This window comes from Sorex fumeus, unplaced genomic scaffold, assembly GCF_029834395.1.
Source record: "Sorex fumeus unplaced genomic scaffold, SorFum_2.1 ptg000034l, whole genome shotgun sequence".
Lineage (NCBI taxonomy): Eukaryota > Metazoa > Chordata > Mammalia > Eulipotyphla > Soricidae > Sorex > Sorex fumeus.
The window spans coordinates 30363982-30371332 of NW_026606091.1; positions in this window are offsets into that span (position 1 = coordinate 30363982).

Here is a 7351-nt window from a genome sequence, read left to right on the forward strand (position 1 = left end):
TGAAGGTGGCCTCCAGCAGGGCCTGCTGCCTTGTTAGCACCTGTTGCAGCTGGTCCATGAGCTCCTTGTGCCTCAGCACCTGCTCAACCTTGAAGCCCACATGAGGGGGTCATTCAGGTGTGGGGTTGCACCTGTGTGCTGCTTTTGGTACCAGCAGAAGCATTCCAGGCTACAGACACTGCACCTTCTGGTCTTGCGTGCACATCTCTATCATGAGACAGGGCCTAAGGCTGTTCAGATCCCACCACAACATTCAGGGCCCAGACATTCACACACAGGCCCAAGGAAAACAGCACATGGGGTAACCTGTCCCCTGCACATTCCTCAGGGGGTCTTTCTCCCAAGACCTAAAAGAGGGTGCCTCCTCATACCTCGACCCGGCAGCCTCCCCGGTACTAGGACCCTCTGTGTGCAGTGAGGGCCAGTCCGCACCCCCACAACCCCTCTAGCCTCTTCTAGATTTTGACACATTATAGTGGGTGGCGTCCTGGCCTGTCCTTCCTCCCACCACCACAGGCGGGCTCCTACCCTCACAGTGGGTCTCCCCCGGCACCTTCTGTCAGGGTGGGCCTGACGGGCCTCCCCACCCCCACCCGGACCCTCGGGCCTGGCACCCACTAAGCATTGGGGGCAAGGTGGGGGCTCTTCCCGGTGGGCACTACAGAGGAGGTGTAGACGGAACAGGCACCATGGGCATGGGCATGTCATGTCAGGTTCTGATCCATGGGGAGACCCCCACAGGACAGCTCATGCTTCATCAAGAAGCATGAGCCGTTCCCTGGCAGGACCCACACACCCAATGCCACACACCCACACAGGCTGGGATGCATCCATTTGTAGAAACAATCTTGGAAACAGGACAGTGGCTGTCAGGGAGACTGATTCAGCCCTCTCCCCTCTCTCTCCTCTGCCACCAATTCATGATCCCCGAAACTGTCCCAGGTAGTGCCTAGAACTCAGTTGCTGACTGTTCCAGCCTCCATCCTTTTCAGGACTTCCTTTCCCAGAATAGAAAAAGTGCACTGGAGGAGGGGGAGCTCTCGGCTCAGACTTTTGCTTGGTCTGTAGCCCATGAACCAAAGGTTTGAGTGTGGCCTCGTTTTCCCTGGGTCAAGGAGGGGTAGATGGTTGTACCCAAGTGCTGTTTTGAAAATCGGATGCTCTGAATGAGTGTTTCCTCTAAGCACTGAGATTCTTCCAAGTACTGCTTCATTGACCCTCATGGCCTATGTACATACCTGAGAGGTTTGGGGTTTGTGGGGATCTCTATTTTCTCCAGCCTTTGTGATCAGGAGACCCTGTAGTGCCAGGGAACGTTCTTGACCTCATGCATCCCAAGCCTGTACTGAGTCTCCTGAGACTTCTTTCTGGCCTTCTGGACAGAATTTTAACTCAAAAAGTGGAAAATGCCCTGGACCGTGCAAGGACAGCCCACAAACCGGAAATATGTCAACATTTAGGTGGGAAAGCAGGGGTGAGCAGGCATTCTCCACTCCTCTCTCCTGGGATATAGTCTAAGTTGGGGGGTGGGGAGGTGGTCATTTCTTATTGCTACTCTTTGGACTATTTCTATGGGGGTGAGTATTTCTGCTCCTGGGACTCCCTATTGTGTAGTGTTGGAGAACATATCTCCTATCTGAGCTCTGTTCTCTGTTGTGGGACATTTCTCCCCCCAGAGCTAGTGTGTCTAGTATTGGAAAACAATTTTCCCCAACATCCCTAGTGTTTTTTTCTGGAGGAAATTTCAGCTCTGCTCATCCCTGGTGCCGAGTAATTGTGAACATTTCTGTCCTCGGAACCCTGCTCTCTATAGTTAGGGGTAACCTCTGCACCCCATGTCACTGGTGCCTACTGCTTGGGGCCTGTTTTTGCCTCCCAGACCACTAGTTTCTATTATTGGGGGACATTTCTGCCCCCCACATCCCCGGTGCCCAGTGTTGGGGGACATTTCTGCCTCCAGATGCACAGTCTTCCCCACACCGCCAGCTTGTCCTTCTTGACTGTTACCACCTCCATCTCCTAGGGCTTTATGATCTCCACTGTGTTCGCCTCCACTTCAGTGCCCTTAGATTGACTGAAAATGGATAGACTGAGGATCAGCCCCAGGCTCTCAGCCAATCAAGGGAGGTGGAGGGCTCGGGGGCAGAGTTCGCCTGGTTCTGCCCCCCCCGGGTATCCTGCCTCCTGACCCCCATTGGGGGCTTCTCCCTCTTAAGGACCCTGACACTCACATTTTCAGGACACCTTTCTGCCAAAGCAGCAGCCAAGTCCTGGCCTGAGTCAGGCCACTGTGGACTGTCCAAGTGGACTGTCACTGCTCAGGCAGAGTCACCAGTGGAGGGCCAGTACTGTCACCCCCTTCCCCTCCCTCACCCCTCCACCTAACAGGGAAATCCCTCTTATGTCCACTAAGAACTTGAGCAATCTGTCCTTAGGGCACTGGGAAAAGGCTGGCCCTGTCTGCTTGCAGTACTTTTCTTTGGGTGTTGGCATCACACCCAGACATGCTCAGGCTTTATTCCTGACTTAGCTCAGGGACCATACCTAGTGGAACTAGAGGGGCCCATTGATCCAACGTCAGCAGTGTGCAAGAAGATCACTTTATCTGCTGGACTAATGCCTGCTCAAAGCAGTACTTTTCTTTCAGCTGCTTCCAAACCTAACTCTCCTTCCTGTAGAGTTGGGCTCCCTTAAAGATGCCTCACTCCCCCTTCTGTACGGCACAGTGCCCAGGGAGACAGCCCCGTGGAACCCAAGGCTTCCACTCCCGAGCACTTTCAGACTTTTCAAGAATGGGCCCCAGGGATATTGCTGGGGTTAAAGTGCTTGCCATGATGTGGCCCAACCCTGTTCAAGTCCTGTTACTAGGATCTCCTGAGCCCTGCTGAAGAGGAGAGGGGACCTCTGCCCACATTTCCCGCAAGCTAACTTCAGACAGACTACCCTGGAGAGCAGGAGCTGCCATGAGGCACAGAGTCTGGGAGAGATGAGACAGCACGGAAATCACCTGAGATGTCCCAGAGGTGGTCTGTAACACTGTTCAACTTAGAAAGCTTGGAAAATCCCCCAAATTTTCCTACGTTATTGATATGCTCCAGATCCTTCTTTGCACCCAGAAAGCTTGGTTATTTCTTGTTCCATACTTCCTGTCAGCTGCTTGCTAATACCCCGTCGCCCATCAGATCTGCTGTAAAACTGATCTCTTGCCTTGTGCGGTGTTCAGACTTTGGAGCTGTTCATTCCATTAGCACTGTTATCTCATCATGTTCTCCCTCATTCCAAAATGTGCCCTTTTTTCTTTTTTTTTTTTTTCAATTTTTTTTTTATTTATTGAATCACCTTGGGAAAGGTTACAAAGCTTTCAGGTTTAGGTCTCAGTCATGCAAATATCAAACACATTTCCCTTTACCAATACTTTTTTTTTTACCATGAAGAACCCCAATAAAACCCCACCCTCCACCCCTCCCAGTCCCTGTGGGGCAGATGAATTCTAGTTAACACTCTATCTGCTTTGATTAGATTCATTGTTTCAATAAAAGATTCACCACTATAATTTAGAGTTTACCCCCCCCCCCCAAATCAGACATGCTGAAAAAGCATTGTGACGTGATTTGCTTTCTACAGCTGGGTTCAAGAATTAAATGTTGGTTTTGGATTTCTGCTATTTTACTTATTGACCCTGGAAGTATTTATACTGAAAGTCAGATAGTTAAGAAATTGGTTTCTGTGTTCTGGAGTCGTGGCCGTGCTGGAGAGCCGCTAGTGGGGGGCAACTGGTGGCCTCGGTAGGGCGTGAAGGGCGGACCGAAACGCCCCCTTCCCATGAGGTTTTAGTCGCCCCGCCACTCCCCCGGCTCATACCTGCTGTCCACAAGGCTCCCATGCGGCCGCCATCTTTCTTTCCAGAGAGGAGAAGGCGACTGGGGCAACACCCTTTCCCTTCCGGACAGACATGATGGCCTGGATTAACGCATAGTCCGTTCACTTTTCTGCTCCAAGCTGCCGGGTTCTGCATTAAGTCCCTGTGCTTCTGGGGCTGTGGCCGTGCTGGAGAGCCGCTCGCGGGGGGCAACTGGTGACCTCGGTAGGGCGTGAAGGATGGACCGGAACGCCCCCCTTCCCATGAGGTTTTAGTCGCCCCCACACCCCCGGCTCATACCTGCTGTCCACAAGGCTCCCATGCGGCCGCCATCCTTCTTTCCAGAGAAGAGAGGGCGAATGGGGCAACACCCTTTCCCCTCTGGCAGACTTGATGGCCTGGATTAACGCATAGTCCGTTCACTTTTCTGCTCCAAGCTGCTGGGTTCTGCATTAAGTCGTTGTGCTTCTGGGGCTGTGGCCGTGCTGGAGAGCCGCTCGTGGGGGGCAACTGGTGACCTCGGTAGGGCGTGAAGGACGGACCGGAACGCCCCCCTTCCCATGAGGTTTTAGTCGCCCCCACACCCCCGGCTCATACCTGCTGTCCACAAGGCTCCCATGCGGCCGCCATCCTTCTTTCCAGAGAAGAGAGGGCGAATGGGGCAACACCCTTTCCCCTCTGGCAGACTTGATGGCCTGGATTAACGCATAGTCCGTTCACTTTTCTGCTCCAAGCTGCTGGGTTCTGCATTAAGTCCTTGTGCTTCTGGGGCTGTGGCCGTGCTGGAGAGCCGCTCGTGGGGGGCAACTGGTGGCCTCGGTAGGGTGTGAAGGACGGACCGGAACGCCCCCCTTCCCATGAGGTTTTAGTCACCCCCGCTCCCCCGGCTCATGCCTGCTGTCCACAAGGCTCCCATGTGGCCGCCATCTTTCTTTCCAGAGAGGAGAGGGCGAATGGGGCAACACCCTTTCCCCTCCAGCAGATTTGATGGCCTGGATTAATGCATAGTCCGTTCACTTTTCTGCTCCAAGCTGTTGGGTTCTGCATTAAATCCTTGTGCTTCTGGGGCTGTGGCCGTGCTGGAGAGCCGCTCGTGGGGGGGCAACTGGTGGCCTCGGTAGGGCGTGAAGGAAGGACCGGAACGCCCCCCTTCCCATGAGGTTTTAGTCGCCCCCACACCCCTGGCTCATACCTGCTGTCCACAAGGCTCCCATGTGGCCGCCACCTTTCTTTCCAGAGGGAGGAGGGCGGAAGGGACCAACACCCTTTCCCCTCCGGGCAGACATGATGGCCTGGATTAATGCATAGTCCTTTCACTTTTCTGCTCCAAGCTGCTGGGTTCTGCATTAAGTCCTTGTGCTTCTGGGGCTGTGGCCGTGCTGGAGAGCCGCTCGTGGTGGCCTCGGTAGGGCGTGAAGGACGGACCGGAACGCCCCCCTTCCCATGAGGTTTTAGTCGCCCCCGCTCCCCCGGCTCATGCCTGCTGTCCACAAGGCTCCCATGTGGCCGCCATCTTTCTTTCCAGAGAGGAGAGGGCGAATGGGGCAACACCCTTTCCCCTCCAGCAGATTTGATGGCCTGGATTAACGCATAGTCCGTTCACTTTTCTGCTCCAAGCTGTTGGGTTCTGCATTAAGTCCTTGTGCTTCTGGGGCTGTGGCCGTGCTGGAGAGCTGCTCGTGGGGGGCAACTGGTGGCCTCGGTAGGGCATGAAGGAAGGACCGGAACGCCCCCCTTCCCATGAGGTTTTAGTCGCCCCCACACCCCCGGCTCATACCTGCTGTCCACAAGGCTCCCATGTGGCCGCCACCTTTCTTTCCAGAGGGGGGAGGGCGGAAGGGACCAACACCCTTTCCCCTCTGGCAGACTTGATGGCCTGGGTTAACACATAACCCGTTCACTTTTCTGCTCCAAGCTACTGGGTTATGCATTAAGTACTTGTGTTTCTGGGGCTGTGGCCGTGCTCAAAGCTTAACTATGATTTTCAGAGAGAAACGTTAGGTGGTTTACTTCCCATGGATCACTTTGTATATAGAGAGATGTCACGTGGCCGCATAAGCGGCCGCGCGGTTTTGAGGAAAAGTCCTAGTTCCCGCATACTCGAGCTGTGCTTGTAGAGGTTTCTGGTCACCGGGGTTCCATCTGGGGGAGGCGGAATGCGGTACCTACTCCATCTGGGACTTCCCGATGATCTCGGCTCTTTTTGGAACCTGTTTTTTTTTTTTTTCCTTCGGGATCTGTGGATCCCGCCCTCCATGTTGTCCTTCTCTTCGGCTAAATGCTGTCAAGATGGCGCTGGGGGGCGGGCTGTGGGCGTGACTTCCGGAATCTGAGGTTACCTGGGAGGTGTAGTCCCGGCATTTTTGAGGAAAAGTCCTAGTTCCCGCATACTCGAGCTGTGCTTGTAGAGGTTTCTGGTCACCGGGGTTCCATGTGGGGGAGGCGGGATGTGGTACCTACCCCATCTGGGACTTCCCGATGATCTCGGCTCTTTTTGGAACCTGTTTTTTTTTTTTTTTTCCTTCGGGATCTGTGGATCCCGCCCTCCATGTTGTCCTTCTCTTCGGCTAAATGCTGTCAAGATGGCCGCCCTTTTTTCCTTTATGGGTCACACCCAGCGATGCCCAGGGGTTACTCTTGGCTGATGCACTCAGGAATTACTCCTGGTGGTGCTCAGGGAACCATATGGGACTCTGGGAATCAAATCCAGGTCAGCCGTGTGCAAGGCAAACACCCTACTCACTGTGCTATCACTCCCGTCCCTGCTGCTTGGTTTTTAGTTAGCTTTAGGCAGAAATTTTGGCAAAGTTCGTATGAGTTCATAGTCGTTGAAAACTCAAAGTTATATTAGTGCTGCAATTCTCATTTGTGAAACAACAAAACTCACTACCAAGCAGGGGAGAAAGCAGCAAGACAAGACCAAAAGTAAAAAGAGCGACACTCAAGCAGTGGCACCAGGGGTACAGGAGGAGTTGGCAGAGAGCATGGCAGCTGGGTGGCACTGCCACTCGTACAGTGGAGATAGCTCTACCCCAGTGGAGTGGTTAAGGCCAGACCCCAGTATCTCTAGTGTGCCCTTGGTCTAGAGGAGGCGAGAACAGGCAGGGAAGACAAGGGCCAGGGAGAAAGAAGGGAGCCAGAGCAGGAGCAGGGGTCAGGGTTGGAGGATGAGGAGGGGCAGAGGGCAGGCCCCAGATCATTGCCCCAGAGAGCCATGACATGCTGCAGGAGATAACAAAGTGCCAATATGACACCAGACCAGCTGTGACCCTCTGTGAATGGGAGTGGCAGACATTCAAAGTTGGGTAGCTTCCAGAAATGTCTACCGACACCAGGACCACTTGGACAGTCTGACAGAGTCACAGGGAGTCTCCAGGCAGGCAGGGAAGGCAGGGTAGCTTTGTACCTACACTCCCAAGAAAAGCCTCGTGGAAACGGTCGCCCTATGACCCCCAAGACAGGGCAACATAGGAAGGAGATCTCGATGAAGGT